The sequence below is a fragment of the Eurosta solidaginis genome, chromosome 1 (genome assembly GCF_040869045.1).
Source record: "Eurosta solidaginis isolate ZX-2024a chromosome 1, ASM4086904v1, whole genome shotgun sequence".
Taxonomy (NCBI): Eukaryota; Metazoa; Arthropoda; class Insecta; order Diptera; family Tephritidae; genus Eurosta; species Eurosta solidaginis.
The window spans coordinates 162,319,617-162,341,953 of record NC_090319.1 but is presented as its reverse complement, the minus strand read 5'-3'; the positions used below and the strand labels follow the sequence as shown (position 1 = coordinate 162,341,953).

General features: G+C 37.3%; 1 protein-coding gene across 3 annotated transcripts in view; it reads right to left on the bottom strand.

Moving 5' to 3' along the window:
• The window catches only part of l(3)80Fg (dnaJ homolog subfamily C member 16 l(3)80Fg), a 2,137,133-nt gene that overhangs the window by 327,209 nt on the left and 1,787,587 nt on the right, over positions 1–22,337 (bottom strand). The gene's annotated exons all lie outside the window — the stretch shown is intronic.

Genomic DNA, 22,337 nt, shown 5'->3' with positions numbered 1-22,337 from the left:
TTCGGTGGCAGCTCTATTTTCCACAAATACTCTCTCTTTATCAATCTTATGTGTGTTTGTATATTATTCTCTTCCTGTGTTCTTCGCCCCACATACCTGCACTTGATCGCCCTCACCTAGAACTTAAATATGCAAAGCGTGCCCGTATGAGCAAAAGGATCATACGAGCCGTTTTGCCCATCGCTGATCTAGCACATGTCTTCAATTTGCTCCTTTCCACCTTTTTCATCCCCGAAAATGGCCCAGGTGGTCCCACTACTAAAGCCTGGGAAACCAGCTAACAGAGGAGATTCTTATCGTCCGATATCACTCCTATCACTCCTATCGGCCAGTAGCCAAGACACTTGAAGCCATTCTGCTTCCCTACTTTAATGCAAATTTGCAACTAGCCAATCATCAGAATGGCTTCAGAAAATTACACAGCACAACCACCGCGCTAAATGCTTAACTTCTACATATAATTAAACCTCTACATATAATTTAACTTCTACATAATGTTTAACTTCTACATATCAAAGCTACCTTCACCACCAGAAGGAGTCACTATCGCTTCCTACGCCGATGACTGCGCAAAATCGGCCACAGGCCCAGGCCCACAGATCGATGAGATTTGTAACAAAATAAACAGCTATCTCCCTGATCACTCTAGTTTCTTCGCCTCGCGAAATCTGACATTGGCACCGACTAAATCATCGGCGACCTTATTTACAACATGGATGCTCCAAATGTCGACCATATTGATTGAACATCCACGTCGATGGCACCACGCTACCGACTTTCTTACACCCCAAAATCTTGGGTGTGACGTTCGATCAGGATCTACATTTTTGAGAGCATGTAGCCGCAATTATACCGAAAATCCAGAGCCGTAATAAAATCCTCATATCTCTTGCCGGCAGTATTTGGGGTAGAGATAAAGAAACGCTCATTACAACTTACAAAACAATTGGCGAGTCGATTGCATGCTACGCGTCCCCGATATGGTCGCCAAGCTCAAAGACTACTCACTGGAAGAAGTTAAAGGCCCGCCAAAATACCGCCCTATTCTTATATCCCCAGAACACCATCTGTATAATGAGACGATAATACTCCACATTAGGCAGATAAATGAAATGCTAACCAACGGTTTCTGTTGAATACCCAGAAACCTGGTCATCTCAACAGACATCTGATTGATGAGGCTATACCGCCTAGGGCTCAAGGGGTCATCTCCGTAAGCATTATTAGGAAATACGGCACCTGAGAACACAGCCGCATGAAGCTAAAAAACACAAGCAGGTCCTCAGTGAAATCCACAAACAGCCGTCGGACCTCTATGCAAGGAATTGGGAATTGCCCGGCGCATCCAGTACACTCTAGCTCTACTTCGATCTAGATACTGTAACAGGTTAAACTCTTATCTATCCAGAATCAACTCCGACATGTAAAATGTATGTCCTGCTTGTAATGTGTCCCCACATGACACCGACCATCTATTCAACTGTATTGTGGAACCAACGCCTCTAACACACCACTCATTATAGTCCACCTGTTGAAGCCAAACGCCTTCAATAGTTGGGAACCACTGGTGTACCTTCATTTAAAGCTGTTCGCCACAAAGCTGCGCTCCTTTCAAATCCACCGGTGGTTCTCTTTCGCTGCGCTCAACCGCAAAGTGGTAGCAAAGATTATCGAAAATAAAGATGTTGCAGGCGCAAACTTCGGTGGAAAGCAGCGGAGCGTAACAAAATTCTAGTAGGTCACTTTCACCACACCCAAAAACTTTAACACAATTTTTAACATAATTTGAGCACAGAAATACACTGATTGAAGTTTTAGAGAGTAAAAATGTGAATTCTGAACACATTAGCTGAATAAAAAGTGTACAAATAATTGTTAAATAATAAATACAGACAGTGGTAGTTTAACAAATACTACTGTGGTAAGTGGTGAATGTGACCTACTAGAATTTTGTGAAGCTTGCTTCACACGATTTTTCGTCCCTGCAACATCTTTATTTTCGATAATCTTTGGTGGTAGTCTACTTTCACGACGACAGCAGTTGCGACAGCGTTCGAAGGCAGCATTTAAGCTACGGGTAATATTGAACCATTTTCATCTATTATATGTATACAGATTTTTAATCTGCATATATCTTCGTATATGCGGGTTTTCTTCTTAAATAAACGTAAACATTTTTATATTCTATTTACTTAATTCCCGCTGTTTCATTTTTTCTTTTCCTTTCTCAGAGTTGCAGAGAGATCGAACCGGCATTCAATTTTGTTAGTCCATACAAACATTTGGTCTTCGAACCGACGAGCCCACAGCAGCAGTATCAATCGGCTAAACTCAACAAATACAATCCCATAGGAAAAAGCAAATACAAATCGGGAGAGACAACAACGACAAAGAAAAAAGGAGAAAGAAATTGGACAAAAAGCAGAACATCACAGAAACGAAAACACAGGTGCATGTAAACAGGAAAATAAATTTATGTATATTTTAAGCCACGCAGATCTATTGTGTTGGGTGCAAATAAAAATAAAGATTATTCCACCTTTCAGCTCGACGTTTCGCCAAATTTCCTTGGCATCTTTTTTTTATTGTGTTTCCTCTTTTTTGCAAAATTCTTAGGCTTTCTAAGGTGTAACGCGCTTCTTCTATGCTTTCGGTGTCTATTATTTTTATTTTCAAAATCAGCTGTGTGTTTATTATCTATTGCATGCTGAACAAAGCTGTGCTTTGTTTTTGTTTACTTATATCAGCTTCGTGCTCAGCTACCCGCGTGCCGAGCGCCCGCTTTGTGGTTCCAATGTAGACCTTATTGCAGCTACCTTCTTTATTCCATTTACATTGAATTTCGTAAACTACATTGCTACGTTGTTGGAGATCTATGGGTGTTTTTGTTTTCCTAAAGCACGTTGCCAAAGTGCAGTTTGACCTGTATGCTAGTGTAGTGTTTGTGTTTGATGTTTTTGTCAAGTCACGTGTGACATTTTCTGTGAGCCTAGGAATGTAAGTGACACTGAAGTATCACTTTGTCTGGTTTTTTGTATCTGAATACTGTGTTTTTTGGGCTATATTTTCTATTTCCATTTGTTTCTGATTTATTAAATTTGATATGATATAGTCCGGATAATTATTCTTTTTAAGCGTCAATTTAATTTTCCTAATATTTGTGTCATGAAAACTTTGATGGCTGATAGATAATATTTTGTCTATAAAGTTCTTCGCCGTATTTATTTTGTGTTTGAAAGGCTGTGAGGATATAAAGTTTATGAGGCGCCCAGGAGAGGTTGGTTTCTAGTACCAATCCAATATTAGTTTGTTATTGAGCCTGCGTATACATGTGTCTATAAAGGGGATGTTGTTGTTTGTCGATCGTAAATTTTAGTCGATTATGATATTTATTTAAAACATCTAATATTGTATTTGTGTCTTTTCTTTGGATGATGGCGAAAATATCATCTACATATTTGACTAGGAACTTTATTATACTCAGTTGAGCAGAGCTCACAGAGTATACTAACTTTGATTGGATAACGGTTGGTTGTACAGGTATAAAGGAATCGAGATAGATATAGACTTCCATATATCAAAATCATCAGTATCGAAAAAAAATTCGATTGAGCCATGTCCGTCCGTCCGTCCGTCCGTCTGTCCGTTAACACGATAACTTGAGTAAATTTTGAGGTATCTTGATGAAATTTGCTATGTAGGTTCCTGGGTACTCATCTCATATCGCTATTTAAAATGAACGATATCGGACAATAACCACGCCCACTTTTTCGATATCGAAAATTTCGAAAAATCGAAAAAGTGCTATAATTCATTACCAAATATGGATTAAGCGATGAAATTTGGTAGGTGAGTTGAGCTTATGACGCAGAATAGAAAACTAGTAAAATTTTGGATAATGGGCGTGGCACCGCCCACTTTTAAAAGAAGGTAATTTAGAAGTTTTGCAAGCTGTAATTTAGCAGTCGTAGAAGATATCATGATGAAATTTGGCAGGAACGTTACTCTTATTACTATATGTCTGCTTAATAAAAATTAGAAAAATTGGAGAAGGACCACGCCCACTTTTTAAAAAACTTTTTTTTTATTCAAATTTTAAAAGAAAAGTTAATATCTTTACAGTATATAAGTAAATTATGTCAACATTTAACTCCAGTAATGATATGGTGCAACAAAATACAAAAATAAAAGAAAATTTCAAAATGGGCGTGGCTCCGCCCTCTTTCATTTAATTTTTCTAGGATACTTTTAATGCCATAAGTCGAACAAAAATTCACCAATCCTTGTGAAATTTGGTAGAGGCTTAGATTCTAGGACGATAACTATTTTCTGTGAAAAAGGGCGAAATCGGTTGAAGCCAGGCCCAGTTTTTATACTCAGTCGACCGTCTGTCCTTCCGCTCGGCCGTTAACACGATAACTTGAGCAAAAATCGATATATCTTTACTAAACTCAGTTCACGTACTTATCTGAACTCACTTTGTATTGGTGTAAAAAATGGCCGAAATCCGACTATGATCACGCCCACTTTTTCGATATCGAAAATTACGAAAAATGAAAAAAATGCCATAATTATATACCAAATACGAAAAAAGGGATGAAACATGGTAATTGTATTGGTCTATTGATGCAAAATATAACTTTAGAAGAAAACTTGGTAAAATGGGTGTGACACCTACCATATTAAGTAGAAGAAAATGAAAAAGTTTTGCAGGGCGAAATCAAAAGCCCTTTGAATCTTGGAAGGAATACTGTTCGTGGTATTACATATATAAATAAATTAGCGGTACCCGACAGATGATGTTCTGGATCACCCTGGTCCACATTTTGGTCGATTTCGCGAAAACGCCTTCACATATACAACTAAGGGTCACTCCCTTTTAAAACCGTCATTAATACCTTTAATTTGATACCCATATCGTACAAACACATTCTACAGTCACCCCTGGCCCACGTTTATGGCGATATCTCGAAAAGGCGTCCACATATAGAACTAAGTCCCACTCCTTTTTAAAATACTCATTAACACCTTTCATTTGATACCCATATCGTACAAAAAAATTCTAGAGTCACCCCTGGCCCACCTTTATGGCGATATTTCGAAAAGGCGTCCACCTATTGAACTAAGGCCCAGGCCCTTTTAAAATACTCATTAACACCTTTCATTTGATACCCATATCGTACAAACAAATTCTAGAGTCACCCCTGGTCCACCTTTATGGCGATATTTCGAAAAGGTGTCCACCTATAGAACTAAGGCCCACGCCCTTTTAAAATACTCATTAACACCTTTAATTTGATACCCATATTGTACAAACGCATTCTAGAGTCACCCCTGGTCCACTTTTATAACGATATTCCGAAAAGCCGTCCACCTATAGAACTAAGGCCCACTCCCTTTTAAAACACTTATTAACACTTTTCGTTTGATACCCATATTGTACAAACGCATTCTAGAGTCAACCCTGGTCCACTTTTATAACGATATTCCGAAAAGGCGTCCACCTATAGAACTAAGGCCCACTCCCTTTTAAAATACTCATTAATACCTTTCATTTGATACCCATATAGTACAAACAAATTCTAGAGTCATCCCTGGTCCACGTTTATGGCGATATCTCGAAAAGGCGTCCACACATAGAATTAGGGCCACTCCTTTTTAAAATACTCATTAACACCTTTCATTTGATACCCATATCGTACAAACAAATTCTAGAGTCGCCCCTGGTCCACCTTTATGGCGATATTTCGAAAAGGCGTCCACCTATAGAACTAAGGCCCACGTCCTTTTAAAATACTCATTAACACCTTTCATTTGATACCCATAACGTGCAAACAAATTCTAGAGTCACCCCTGGTCCACGTTTATGGCGATATCTCGAAAAGGCATCCACCTATAAAACTAAGGCCCACGCCCTTTTAAAATACTCATTAACACCTTTCATTTGATACCCATATAGTACAAACAAATTCTAGAGTCACCCCTGGTCCACCTTTATGGCGATATTTCGAAAAGGCGTCCACTTATAGAACTAAGGCCTACGCCCTTTTAAAATACTCATTAACACCTTTCATTTGATACCCATATCGTACAAACAAATTCTAGAGTCACCCCTGGTCCACGTTTATGGCGATATCTCGAAAAGGCATACAACGATAGAAGTAAGGCCCACACCCTTTTAAAATACTCATTAACACCTTTCATTCGATACCCATATTGTGCAAACGCTTTCTAGAGTCACCCCTGGTCCACTTTTATAGCGATATTCCGAAAAGGCGTCCACCTATAGAACTAAGGCCCACTCCCTTTTAAAACACTTATTAACACCTTTTGTTTGATACCCATATCGTACAAACAAATTCTAGAGTCACCCCTGGTTCATCTTTATGGCGATATCTCGAAACGGCGTCCATCTATAGAACTTAGGCCCACGCCCTTTTAAAATACTCATTAATACCTTTCATTTGATACCCATATAGTACAAACAAATTCTAGAGTCACCCCTGGTCCACCTTTATGGCGATATTTCGAAACGGCGTCCATCTATAAAACTAAGGCCCACGCCCTTTTAAAATACTCATTAACACCTTTCATTTGATACCCATATAGTACAAACAAATTCTAGAAATTCTAGAGTCACCCCTGGTCCACCTTTATGGCGATATTTCGAAAAGGCGTCCACTTATAGAACTAAGGCCTACGCCCTTTTAAAATACTCATTAACACCTTTCATTTGATACCCATATCGTACAAACAAATTCTAGAGTCACCCCTGGTCCACGTTTATGGCGATATCTCGAAAAGGCATACAACGATAGAAGTAAGGCCCACACCCTTTTAAAATACTCATTAACACCTTTCATTCGATACCCATATTGTGCAAACGCTTTCTAGAGTCACCCCTGGTCCACTTTTATAGCGATATTCCGAAAAGGCGTCCACCTATAGAACTAAGGCCCACTCCCTTTTAAAACACTTATTAACACCTTTTGTTTGATACCCATATCGTACAAAATAAATTCTAGAGTCACCCCTGGTCCACCTTTATGGCGATATCTCGAAAAGGCCAACTCCCTTTAAAATTATCATTAACACATTTCATTTGATACCCATATCGTACAAACAAACTCCAGAGTCAGGCCTGGTCCACCTTTATGGCGATATCCCTAAATGGCGTCCATCTACAGAACTATGGCCCACTTCCTCTTAAAATACTCTTTAATACCTTCCATTTGATACACATGTCATACAAACACACTCCAGGGTTACCCTAGGTTCTTTTTACAACATGGTGATTTTCCCTTACTTTGTCTCCACAGCTCTCAACTGAGTATGTAATGTTCGGTTACACCCGAACTTAGCCTTCCTTACTTGTTTTTATGTTGTGTTGCTTTTGTAATTCAATAAAAGTGTGTGAAAGCGGGTCATCCTTTATTATATCGGCAATGGTTGGGGAAAGGGGGTTGCCCATAGGCATTCCATATGTTTATGTATATATGTTGTTGTTGTGCACGAAGTAATTGTTGTCTTTTAAGCAGAACTCTAAAATATTGTGAAACTTGCTCTTAGGTATATTCGTATATTCCTTTATTTCATCCCATTTTTGCATTATTATTTGGGAGACCATATTTGTTGGTATATTAGTGAATAACGAGACGACATCAAACGACACTAACAATTCATCGTCACCTATAGTTAAATTTTGCAGTCTTTCTTTTAACTCAAACGAGTTTTTAATGTTATATTCGGTGGAAATCAACGACTTTAGAATTGTTCCTATGTATTTGGACAAGTGATAACATGGAACATTGATAGACGAGACAATCGGACGTAAGGGACAATCCGACTTATGGATTTTTGGCAGTCCATATAAATAAGGTACTGTAGCTGCTGTGCTAGTTAATTGTTGTTTATCTTTTAGGCTGATGTGCTTTATTTTGAATAGTTCGAGTATTATATTGTTGTTTTTCCTTTGAAGTGTGGATGTTGGGTCAGCTCGTATCGCTTTATAGGTGTTCTTGTCTCCTAGTATTTTTTCAATTTTCGTGTTGTAGTCCGCTTTATGTAGAACGACTGTTTTGTTCCCCTTGTCCGCGTCTGTTGCGATTATGTCATCTTTGTAAAGTTTTAGAAAAGCTTTTGTTTTTTGTAAGTCTCTAGTACAAATTTCTCTACGGAATTATGTTTAATATTGCGCCTAAATTGAAGAATTCTGCTGCACAATTTCTTTCTTGCTATTTGTTTTTCATTCTCAGTTTCTAATGTTTCAAACACTTGTTCCACGTCTGCTATTGTGTCTATATGTGAGAAATTATTGTTTGTTGTAGGGACTGTAAATTTCTTGCCTAAAGACAACAACCACTTCACATCTTCGGGAAAATCTTTGTTTGTAGTGTTGACAAACCATTCGCTGTAATGTTGATTCCCAGTTTTCGTATTTGCTCGTGCTTAAGTTGGTTAATCTTACAGGATAGTGTCGCTGCCTTCTGTTCTCCTATCTTTTTGCTGAGACAGTTTTGCTTGACTATAACTGCATTCAATTTGTTTAAGCCGCCTCATTTCAAAATTAAACGGCGGCACGCGCCACCCTTATGCGCGGCCGTGCGCGGCGAGTGGAAAGGCGCAAATTCACAAGCACTGCCATCGTCAGCAACGATCCTTTTTTCAACGAATTAGTCAAGCATTATTACTCGGCAACCGCGGACGCGCTCCTTTTGTATAGTTATATACACAACACTCATATTCAATTCTTTTAAACATATGCGTTTGTTTTTGAAGTTTGAAATTAAAGTATAATAATTAAAGTAATATAAACTGTGTAAATTGAATTTGGAAAATTATAACGTTTGGAGAAAAAACAAAACCTAAACTATAAAGTGTTTTTATTTAAAAGGAAAGAGGTGGAGTGCAGCGAAGAGAGACCAAGTGCGTTCATTGTCCTTCGCAGCCATCTTTGGCCCGCCCTAAAATTTAATACAAAAAAATTTTTTTATTAATAGAATATTCGTTCGTAAATAAAAAAGAACACAATTTAAAACAAAAACTTAACATAAAAGTGAAATAAGGGTTTGAGTGGATTCGAAGAAAAAACAAAAACACAAATTTTTTGGAAAAGAAGTGACAAAAAATATAATTGCAAAAAACAAAAAGTGATGTTGCGTGGTTAAAAAACAAATATATACATATATACAATCGTATATTAAAAACACAAAAAAATTGCGGAAAAATTTAAAATTTCAAAAAAAAAGTTAGAAAAAATTTTTCTTGAAAATTGTGGGCGCACTCATCAAAAGTGCACAAACACTTATCTGCATATATTCACAAAATTTGCGAAATTCTTTTGTGGTACACAAAAAAAAACCAAAGAAATATAGATGAAAAAAAATTTTTAAATCATCATTTTTACAAAGCCAAGCAGTAGCACCAACAGCCAGCTAAGCAGCATCCAACAACATCAAGCGACCAGGCAGCAACAACACAATAAGGAACATAATACAGGAATCGGTGAGTAGGCAGTTTTTTTATTTTTCATAAAAAACATAGAAAATAATACAACTTTTTTCCACAAAAGTTATATTATTTTTGTAAACTACAAAAGCATATATATATATCCACATATATACATGAATATTGCGGAAATTTTCTTACCGTTGGTTTTACTGCAACTTTTTTGCAACCAAAAATTGGTAGAAAATATTCCGCTATACCAATAGGCAAAATCCGCTAATTATATATATATATATATATGTATACATATTTCTAGTGGTAATGTGAGAAGAGAAGAACAAGACGGTCGTTTTGATACGTGCTCCGTGTTTTTATTAAACAAAAAAATAGTAAACAACATACAAAAGCGCTAAAAAAAACGTACAACATCTAACAACAGGTGCGGGAAGCTGTATTCAAGTGGACAAATCTAAAAACATAGTTTGGGAGAGTGGAGTATTTACATAGGTGGTTAGTAATTTGCAAAAGCTATCTGCTGTGCTGCCATTACCGCAGTCGGCGCGCTGCAAACATCGCCAAGCACACTTTCACACAAACGCCTGCTGATACGCTGAGTACGGGTGAGAACATCAACAACCTGTCAAGCCGCTTTGTTACTATACTGTCGCTACTAATTGTGCTCTTTATTTTGTGTTTTTGACTTTTCTTTGCTATCATTAACTTAGTGCGAAAAATTAGCGCCTGATAAGCATTGAATTTGTTTACAAAGGTGAATGATAGAAAGGGCAAGTGGAAGACATAAAAGAGTGAACAGTGTCAGCCTAAAACAGGGCTGCCATCACGTTAGAAAAATATATATTTATACATATTTTTTAGGTTATTTTTTCAAACCAGTCTTGCGAATATTTAAAGTTGTGTATCATAAAGTTGCCATGTAAAGTTGCATATCTTTTACATTTTCTTATAAAGATATACATTTACAATGCCAGCAGAGTGCAAAGAATGTACTGCGAAACTGCTTCAGGTAGATGACATAGTAGCATGCTCTGGTGGGTGTGGCTATAGTTTCTGCTTGAAATGCAGTAATATTAAAAGAAATGAAAAAAAGATAATAGAAGATAATATGAACATAAAATGGTTCTGTAATGTATGTGCATTATCGGATACCAATACTAAATTTGTGGAAATCAAACATTTGATTAATAAATGTGAAGAAACAAAAATGAAAGCCGTTGATATTAAACAGATAGTCGAGCAGATATTTTGTAATAAATTCTACCAGATTAAAAGTAGCATTATTACGGACTTCAACTCCCTTTTAGAGCATAACATAGAAGTAAAATTGATTGCAATGAAGAATGAGATAGTAAAAGATTTATCTAATGAATTAAAAAAGAGCAATGAATTGCTTAACGATTTACGCGTGGCAAATGATCAGCCAGAAAAACTATCTTATGCTCAGGTCGCTTCTGTAAATGAGAATAAAATTGTCATTAAACCGAAAAAGAAGGGCAAAAAAGCTAAGGAAACCAAGGAAGCTCTAAAAAAAGTTGTCGAACCTACCGAAGGCCTTGTTAAAAATGTTAAAGAAGTAAATAGTGGTGCGATTATTGTAGAATGTAAAAATAAAGACGCCTGTGAAAAAGTCCAGCTAAAGGTAAGAGAAGGTATTGGAAACGATTACGAAGCAGAGAAAACAAAAAATAAGGATGAAATAAAAAAGAAAATAAAAATGGTTGGTTTAACTGAAAAAGTTAGCAATGAGCGTTTGGTAGAATGCTTAACTAAGCAAAATGACTCATGTAACGGAAAGGATTTTAAAGTGTTAAAACTGTATGAAAATACCAATCGTAGAGAAGTAAGCTATATTGCGTTAGTGGAAACAGATGCAGTAACATACGATAATGTGTTGCAACAAAAGAAACTATATATAGAGTGGGAGATGGATGAAAAGGCTATTGCCAAAAATTCGAATTTGTCAGAAAGTAATTCTTTAGAATCTACGAAATCTAGGCCTGACAATGCGATAAAAAGTGACAACAGTAATAACAACGTCAACAAACAACAACCAACATTGGTATCTTTATTTAATATAATATCTTCTCTTAGAGCAGAGAATGCTCGTGTTTTTAATGTGGTCAGTGCTCTAAAAGATGACAACAAAAAACTCTCGTTAAAATTTGATAGCTTGCACTCAGCTCTACTGGCGTTTCAGCGCGATATGGTAGAAAAAGACAATACAATTGCTTCCCTCACCGCGGAAATAAATTGTTTACGCGGCTCTTTTGAAGTCGCAGTTAAACAAGTCATGAATAATGCCGATGTGTGGTACGGTAATCCCTCTCATCTGCCACCCTCAACTAATGAGAGTGCTAACATGTCAAATACTTCTAATACAACGAACGTTGTGACGTCAGTGCATGAGAATGCTCGCTCGCCTGTTGCTGTTGATGCTGCTGCTTGTGCCATTACAATCACGTCGCCTAGTGTTGTGACGTCAGTGCATGCGGATACAATAAATAATAATGTTGTGACGTCAGTGCCAGTGAGTGCCCAACCATCCGTACTATCGACAAGTGCTGCTGCTTGCACTACTAAAACTTCAACGCCTAGTGTTGTGACGTCAGTGCCTATGAATCCTCAATCATCTGTAGTATCGATTAGTGCTATCTCAAATATTAGTACTGCAGCTGCTTGCACTACTAATACAACGGTGTCCAATGCTGTGACGTCGACGCCTCAGAGTGTTATTTCAACTTCAAATAATTCTCGCAATACGTATGCATCCATAATTACGGCCGTGCCAACGACGGGTGATTCGGCTTCTTCTTCATCCACTCATGCGTCTATTAAGGATGATGGACAGGGGGCAAATGTGTCTAAAACTCGAACTAAAATGAAAAATACTAATTCTCGAATTCTTATTAGAGGATCTAACGCATCGAGCGATCTGGTGGTTGCTGATCGTTACAAATGGCTACATATATCGTCTTTTTCGCCATCTGTAACTGAAGATAATATAATTGAATATGTGGCTAGGCAAGCTAATTTAAATAAAACCGCATTAAGTTGTACGAAGCTAGTAAAAAAAGATGTTGCGTTGGCAAATCTGAATAGAGTTAGCTTCAAGTTGGGAGTTCCTGAGTCATCATTTGACAAATTGCTCAGCTCCGAAATTTGGCCGACTAATGTTACGGTGAAGCCTTTTCAGTTTTTTCGGAAGGCTCACAAAAAGCCTCCTCGCACACAGTAGGGAGAAATCGTCCCGCTAATAAAAGCAGTAACGACTTAAGGATATATTTTCACAATGTATCTGGCATGAGAACCAAGTCTGATCTTGTGTATAATTTTAGTGCGCAAATGGATTATGATATCTTCGTCTTCATCGAGACATGGCTCAATGAAAAATTTTTTGATAGTGAGTTCTTTGACCCAAATCTTTTCAATGTCTATCGCAAGGATCGGGATGCTGGGAAAACTGGTTGCATTCGCGGTGGTGGTGTTTTAATTGCTGTCAAGCGCCAGCTGCGTTCATTTTTATTTCCGCTCAACAATGACGACTCGCTACTTGACCAAATCTGCGTGTGTATAAATGGTTCTGGTTCTGGTGCGCATGGCTCCCTATATCTGCTTGCCTCTTATGTTCCACCAGGCAGCGCATTTGATGTATACAAAGCTCATGCTGATAACATAATCTCTCTTGTTTTACGAAACCTTAATGATAACCACCTCTGCGTGCTTGGAGACTTCAACCTTTGTAATATTCACTGGTCAACAAATAATTCTAGTTATGGTCTCACACCTAATAATCTTTCTTTGAATCACGAACTGTATTTCATTGATAATTTATTGAGTCTTAATTTAAAGCAAATTAGTAAAAGTGTTAATGCCCTAAATAGATTATTGGATCTAGTATTTATAAGTGACAACATTAATTGTGAAGTCAGCGAATGCTCTAATGCAGTTATTCCCAAGGATAGGCATCACCTACCACTGGTCATTACTTGTAGTTTTTACTGTTATGCGTCGGATACTTCAGATAGCAGATTAACATTCAACTTCAATTTGTGCGATTTTCCTAGATTTAACGGTTTTTTAATGGAAATAAACTGGGACGAATTACTGGAGGGACTTGATACCTCTAACTGCTTCGCCACGTTCAAATCCACTCTATTTAATCACTGTTTGGATAAAATTCCGGTAAAGCGAAAGAGGCCGTATAAACTTCCGTGGTATTCGAAAGAATTAAAAAAACTGAAGAACATAAAAAATAAATATTTGCGTAACTTCAAACGGTCAAAGAATCATATATTCTTTACTAAGTACAAGCACTATTTAAAGATATTTAATCATTTGGATAAGTTTCTGTACAATAACTATATTTATAATATTGAGTCGAATATTAAATCGAATCCTAAAACTTTTTGGAACTATATAAAGTCAAAAAAAGGCGGCTCCATTGTACCCTCTGGAGTTTTCCTTGATGATCAACCTGCGCGATCTCTAAGTGAGGCAGCGAACTTATTTGCTGAGTTTTTTAAGTCAAATTTTTCTCAGGATGATAATAATAAAGCGGTTGATTTTTCATTGGATGCCGTTAGTACCCTGAACTTCGGTACGCTTACTCTCTCCTGTGAGGATGTTAGTAAGGCTATTATTATACTTAAATCCTCATCCCAAACTGACGTTGATGGGTTTTCTTCTGTCTTGTTAAAAAACTGTCCAGCCTTGGTCTATCCGTTGACTCTGATTTTCAATAAATCATTATCATGTGGGACGTTCATCGATGATTGGAAGCTCACCTCGATTACGCCCGTTTTCAAATGTGGAAATAAGAACGATGTGCGTAACTATAGACCAATATCCAAGCTGTCCACAATCTCTAAAATTTTTGAGCATGCTGTGAATGCCAAGTTGAGTTTTGCTGTTAAATCCCTTATATCACCCAACCAGCACGGGTTTGTTGCTGATAGGTCCACGGTTTCAAATCTTGCTGTTTTTAGCGAATACTGTGTAGATTCTTTCTCTGCTGGACTACAGGTTGATTGCATTTACACTGACTTTTCCAAAGCTTTTGATAGAGTTCCTCACACAGTTCTGATAAAAAAATTAAGCTGTATCGGTTTTCATTCAACGTTTCTTTTGTGGATTCGTTCTTATTTAAGTAATAGACACTGCGTTGTTACCATTGATGGGAAAATGTCTAGTCCGTTCGTTGCGACTTCTGGCGTTCCCCAGGGAAGTATACTAGGCCCACTTTTATTTATATTATTTATTAATGACATCAGCAGTTGTTTTTCGTTTGCAAAGTGTTTACTTTATGCAGATGACTTAAAAATATTCTCAGCTATTAAATCGCAAGAAGATGCCATAAAGCTGCAGGATGATATAAATAAGCTTCACCAATGGTGCCTGAACTCCTGTCTCTCTTTAAATACGCAAAAATGCTTCCAAATAGTTTATTCAAAATCAACTAACAATTTCTCTACAAAATACAGTATATCTAACTGTGAACTTCAATGTGTTGACGAGATTAAAGACCTGGGTGTCGTTTTTGACAAAAGGTTTTCCTTCATTAATCACATTAACTACGTAACGTCGAAAGCATATTCTATGCTCGGATTTGTAAGGCGCAATGCTTCAAAATTCTCAGACCCCTATACCTTTAAGGTGCTCTACACGTCATACGTTAGATCTCACATTGAATATGCTGTCTTCATTTGGAGACCAAGCAACCAAACGGCCATTTGTAGAATTGAGAGAATTCAAAAAATTTTTCTTAAATATGCCCTTCGCCCGTTAAACTTTTCGGAGCCGATTCCTTCCTACTCTGCACGTCTTTTACTTTTAAGCCTCAAGTCTTTGGAAAATCGTAGATCTATACTGTGCTTGTCATTCATGTATAACGTTATTAATGGCTACATTGATTGCCCTTATTTGCTGGAAAGGATTCGATTTAATGTTCCCCAAAGATCTCTCAGAAATTCCTTTCCATTTTATTACGATTATTTCAGAACGAATTACGCTGGTAATGCTCCCATTACGCGTGCTATTCGGGAGCTTAACTCAATAAGTAATTCCGTTGCTCTTGATTTTTCTATACAAAGAGCTGAATTTATGAATATTTTGAAGTCTGCTTTCTAAGTAAACCGATTACTTTTAGGCATAAGTATTTTTAAATTTTCCTTGTATCATAGTCTGTAAGGATTAAAATTCATAGACTTAAACAAATAAATAAATAAATAAATAAATAAATACTTGCGTCGCTTACGAGCATATAAGTGTTCTGAGGTGTTTTAAATGTCTGGGATATAAGCACAAAGCAGCTGAGTGCACGAATAAAGTAGCTTGCAGCAAATGTGCTGGACCCCATGATAGAAAAGAGTGCACATCTAACATTGTTAAATGTGTAAACTGTAGCGAACTTGTTCAAAAAAAAGTTATTGACGTCGATGTTAGCCATTACGCCTTCAGCAAAGATTGTCCTGCGTATAAAAAATATTCGCAGCCAAGAAATAAGGCACGAGTTTAGCAACGAATACCAGAGGAGCTAAGTTGTATATATTTAAATATTAGTAGTATCGTCGCCAATAAAGCTGAACTAGAGCGTCTGATAGATGTACATAAACCACATTTAATATTTTGTTCGGAGACTTGTTCGACTGAAGAAATAACGAATCAAGAGCTACAGATACAAACATATAAACTTGTACGGTGCGATTCCCACAGCAGGCACACAGGCGGTGTGCTAATATATATAAATGAAAAAATTGAATACTCATTAAGTTACAACAGAACATTAAACAAGAACATCTGGTGTATTATACTAAGAGTTAAAAATATTTTCCCCCAATATCAAATAGCTCTGATATATCACTCACCGAGCTCAAGTGATGCAGAATTTATAACGTACTTATACGACATTTTAAATAATAACTGCGTAACTCAGGATAATATTATCTTCGTGGGCGATTTCAATATAAACCTTTACAAGAGCACAACTTATAGTAAACAGTTAGTTGACTTATTTCGATCCTTTGCTATGGAGCAAAAAATAGATTTTTATACACGAAAGGGCGATAAGACAGATACATTGATCGACTTGTTATTTACAGATAGTAGCTCTATATCATGTTTAAAATTAGAAGAGTTTCAGATTTCAGATCATGAAACGATTAAATTCAAAATCAAATTACATAAGTTATTTCAGATGAGAACGAAGAGAACAATAATTTCCTGGGAAAATTATACAAGCGACAGCCTTGTTGATGAATTACGCCAGCTTAACTACACTGACTTTGAAAATATGAGCATCGAAAATAAGGCAACATTCCTATATAATACGCTATCAAGCGCAGTGACCACCCTGACATACTCTAAAGAAGTCAGTGTCAAACTTATGAACAAGTGGTATGATTTTGAGCTGGCTAACTTAAATAAACGTAAGCTAAATCTTTACAAGATCAGCCTATCCACTGGAGAATGGAGTGAATATTATAGTGCGAAACGCCAATATAAACGGCTAATTAAGATAAAAAAAGCCAAGTACATGGAAAACAAAATCAACCATAGTGCTGGTGATAGTAAGTTCATGTGGAAAAACTTGAAAAATTCCATAAGCATGGCTAAAGAAAATAATGGTATTAAAAAAAATTAAAATAAACGACCAACTCTACACAGAGGAAAATGAAATAGCGCAGTCTTTGAATGACTATTTCATTGATAGTATATTGGAGATTAGCATGAATATTCCTACTTCTTTTAGTAATGAAGGTACTATAGATGAGCAAAATGGCCCTAATGTTTTTAAGTTTCAGAAAGTATCCACTTCAGAGATAGTTGATATAGTAAGTAAGTTTAAAAATAAAATTGGAGGGAAGAAACTTGTGTCGGAAGGAGTCGTTAAATACTCCATAACGTATACAGGTTTCTTCTATTCTCAACTTGTTAATGAGAGCTTAGATAAAGGTCTCGTTCCTAGTTTATGGAAATCTTCTATAGTTGTGCCATTAGAAAAAGTTAAAAATACCATCAAAGCTGAGGAGATAAGACCTATTAACACGTTACAATGTGATGAAAAAATTTTGGAAACAGTGGTAAAAAATCAGCTGGTAAAATATTTAGAAGATAATAAAATTATTATACCTCAACAATCTGGTTTTCGAAAGAAACATTCATGTGAAAGTGCTTTGAATTTGGTTGTAGCTAACTGGAAAGAAGACTTAAGCAGGAAAAAACACATATTAGCTGTGTTTTTGGATTTAAAGCGTGCATTCGAGACGATCGACCAAAACTTAATGCTGAAAAAGCTTTCTTGCATTGGCGTTTCTGGTATAGAACTAAAATGGTTTCAAGACTTCCTAATTAACAGATACCAAAGAACAGTGATTGGAACGTCCGTATCGGATAAAAGGGAGGTACCTGTTGGTCTACCTCAAGGGTCTGTGCTGGCACCCATGATATAACTGATAAATGATATAACTAGCTCCATTAAGCACTGTGAAATAAAATTGTTTGCTGATGATACATTGCTGATGATAAGTAGGAACAATATTACTGAAATATATGCTAAGCTGCAAGAAGATCTTAACAGCGTATATGGTTGGTTATGCGTAAACAGACTAAAAGTGAATGTCAATAAAACGAAATTTATGGTTATATCTAGACGCGATTTTCAAAACAGTGAGCTACAAAACTTAAATATAAATAACGAACTAATTGAAAAAGTCAGCACCTTAAAATACTTGGGAATAAAAATAGATGATAAGCTGAATTTCAACGAGCACGTGGATTATACGGTAGGAAAAATAGCGAAAAAGTTATATTTTACACAACGAACCTGCAAATATTTAAATAGAAGGTATAAAATCATCGTCTACAGATCTATAATCGAACCTCATTTTATTTATTGCCCAACTATATTTTTTCATCTTGCGAGATAGTCAGATATACAAGCTACAAAAGCAACAGAACCGCGCTTTGAGATTCATTCTCAAAAAACGGTATGACACACCCATCAGAGACATGCTATGCTCTCTTAATTGGCTTAGCATTAGACAGCAACTTTTTTATTATACCATAAAATTTATTAAAAACATAATAGAAGGAACTTTGCCTGCGTATTTGAAGACGAATATAAGATATGTAAAAGATATACACTCTGTAAATACTCGTAATAAAAATGATTTTAATCTGCCGGCTTATAAAACTGAAGCAGACAAATGTAATCTGTATTATAAAGGTCTTAAATCCTATAATGAACTACCGAATGATATTAAGTCATGTCATTCCAATAAATTTAAACAAAAATTGTACAATTATTGCAGAACACTACCAATTTAGTGCTGGACAGGCGGACTTCCATAGCATCGATAGAAGTGCAGCGAAACTATACTCTATATTGCTATGTAGCGCCAAGACTTCCAAGCTCTTGTACGCATACAAAAAAGGTTGCCGAAGCACATACTGAAGCGCATCACTCGATTAACTCAGTGCATCGCCGTGCAGATGTTGCCTTCGCGCTTTACTAACATGCGTAAAATGCCTACATACTACACAAGCACAACGCTTTGTTCGCATGATCTGGAAGTCTCCCATCCATAGTACTTCAAGGTAGGACATAGATGTAACTATTCTAGATTGCATAGTCCAGAAGACAATTATAAACATGTAAAATAGATTTAAGTTAGGCTTAGGAAAGCCGTAATAAATAAATACATTTACATTTAACCAACCAAAAATTGCAGGTTACTTGCCTACTCAAACCCACTGTGCAAGAACAACATCAGCAAAAATTTCTTCTACAGCTGAGTTTACCCCGTTGTTCGCACAGAGCGTTGAACTTGTCGATACAATTCAACTTCTTCCAAGTCAATTTTTCTTGCCTGTCAGCATATATAAAAATCATAATATTCATACATACATACTTACATACATGTAAAAATAATTTCAAGTTGATTTTCCAACATTCATACTTCTCCACTCAGAGAACATCATACGTGTTTACTCACACGTTCAAGTCGTTCTTCCAGCGACATTCTCCCAGCACATATAGCTACAGTAGCAACGAGAGTTGTGTACTGCTGATCAAATTTCTCAACCTCTCTCATATTTGCAATTTTTTCATCTTTCTTTGCTGCACGCTCCCAACAGTGCAATCAAGCGCACTCAGCTTCACAAAGAAGCGCGACATTAAAGCGACGAAGAAGCGAATCAAAACAAACTCTTCTGTTTGTAAACATAAACAGAGAAGCTTCTTTATTCACGTGCATACGTTCTCACAAACAAACATATATACATACGTTTGTATATTGCGCATGTACATTTGTACTTATTCTCTCGTACAAAACTAAGTTTGAGATATTTTCGTCCCTATAGGAACTTTCAAAAAAATATCCATACAAACTTCAAGTACATATTATTATTTTCTAATATATACATACCTGTATATACCAGTAATTTACAAATACACGTTTATTTCTACACGTATATTTACACGTATATATAAGTGAAAAGTGTTTGTGATTTTTTTTTTAATTTCATATTTTTTGTTTTTACAACACATTATAAATACTATTAAATTCCGAATTTCGCGGATTTAAATCATTTAAGGAACGTCCCGTTGTCCGTGCTTGACTCTATTTTTCAAAAAAAAAAAAAAAAAAAACACAAACACAAACACCGCCACCAATTTAAATTCCCTTTTTGAAATTTCTGTGGCACGAAGAGTTTTCCATCTTCGAATTTTGCGAACGTTCTCTGAGCGGACAGATATTTTATTCTGTTTTTTTTGGTGAAAACCCAAAAGTTTGCATAAAATGCCTCTCAGTCCCCCAAAAGTGTCCGAAACCGGAACAAAACCAAAAGGTGGCCCAAAGGAAGAAACGGCCAAGGAAAGGTCAACATTATCCCGCCGGAAATCCAAATCAGTTGACCCATCCGCGCAAAAGTTCATCGCGGAAAGTGACAATCTGATGAGATACTGTGCAAAATTTAACGAAGCACCGATTCGGGATCACACTGAATCGTATCTCATGATAAAGGACAAATCACTAGATGATTATTGGGCACGACTTCAATCGGCTTACGATCTGGTATTTTCGAAACCAGACGAAAATTTCCCTGAAGATTTTAAGAGTTCAGTACAAGGCAAACAATGCGCCTGCCTTGATACGTATGAAGTGGCAAAAGCAAAGATTGCCGATCAACTCTCGTTGATCAAACTGATGGCAACGCCGATTCCACCACCCCGCGTGGAACAACCCCCGGCTGAGGCAAATATTTACCTCAAAGTCCCAGCATGCGACACGGAGACCTTTTATGGTGGCTATGAAGAATGGCCCGCTTTTCGTGACATGTTCACAGGGCTCTCCCGTGCTCAGAAATTGTACCATCTCCGGTACAAAACGCAAGGCAAAGCCGGCTCCATCGTCAAACAATATGAGTTGAGCGATGATAACTTTGACCTTGCCTGGGAAGCTTTACGGTCACGATACGAAAACAAGCATATCTTGGTTGACAACCAGATAAAATCCTTACTGACTCTTGCCACTATTCCATCCGAAAACAGTGAGCAACTTCACAAAATTGCAAAATACAATCAACAACTGCCTATCCGTCCTTCACTCCCAAGGAGTTAAGGCAGACAGTTGGGATCCGATTCTGGTGTACATTTGTTTATCAACCCTGTCACTTTGGGAACAATCTCTCTCTTCTCAAAGAGATCTACCCTCATGGTCACAAATGAACGACTTTCTCACCTCGAGATATGAAGTCGTTGAAAGAGTCAGTAGGCTTCAACCAAGCAAACAAAAAGCAGTCGCTCATCAAAATTCTGCGCAAAACAGGTCCTTCAACAGGACGCAAACCCTTGTGGCAGAATCTAAAAAGGAAACTTGCCAATGTTGCAACTCCCCGCACCTTAATAGATTCTGTCCACAATTCAAGCGAATGTCTGTGCAAAACCGGACAAAATTCGTAAACCAAGCTAAGCTGTGTACGAACTGCCTTAGCAGCACTCATATCATCAATGAGTGCACGAGCAAGTGGTCATGTTCGACATGTCATCAACGGCATCACACGCTGTTGCATGTGAGCCCACAAGCTCAACGTTCCACTCCGCGAACGAATGCACCAAACGTGCAGCACACAACTGCTGATTCAACATCTCCCGTTCGACAAACGCAGAATAGCTCCGATTCTAGCGTGCTACCGTGTTGTTCAAAACACGCACCGGTTCAATCATTGCATGCAGCCAATGATAACCAAATTCTCCTTCCTACTGCTATGGTCGCAGTCGAACACGAAAGGGAATTATTTCAACTGAGAGCTCTTATTGATCAGGGCTCGGAAAGAACTTTCATTTCCTCGAAAGTTCAAAAACGGTTGAAACTTCCATTCGAACATTCAAAGTTCGAAATCTCTGGCATGGGTGGACAAGTCGTACAAAAGTCCTCCAAGCCTTTGACACTGGTTTCATCCAAGGCCATGAAAAGGATAAAGGCTCATGCCATTGTCTTGCCCAAACTGACAAAAAATCTGCCAACATCCACCATTAGTCGCAAAATCTGGCAGCAGTTCAAACTCCTTGAGCTCGCTGATCCCAGTTGCCACATACCGGGTCAGACTGACATGGTCATTGGCAGCGACATACTTCCACAAATTCTGCTGGAAGGTATAAAAAAGGTGCGCGGTAGCATACTTGCGCAACAAACCATTTTTGGTTGGATTCTCAGTGGTCCAATAACTGAAAATGTTGTGTCATTCTCGACGCAAGTCCAAGCGTCAAACGAGACACTCAGTTCTCAACTGCGGAAATTTTGGGAAGAGGAGGAAATTCCACAACCTCCACAGATATCCCCCGACGATCAAGCGTGTGAGCAGATATACGC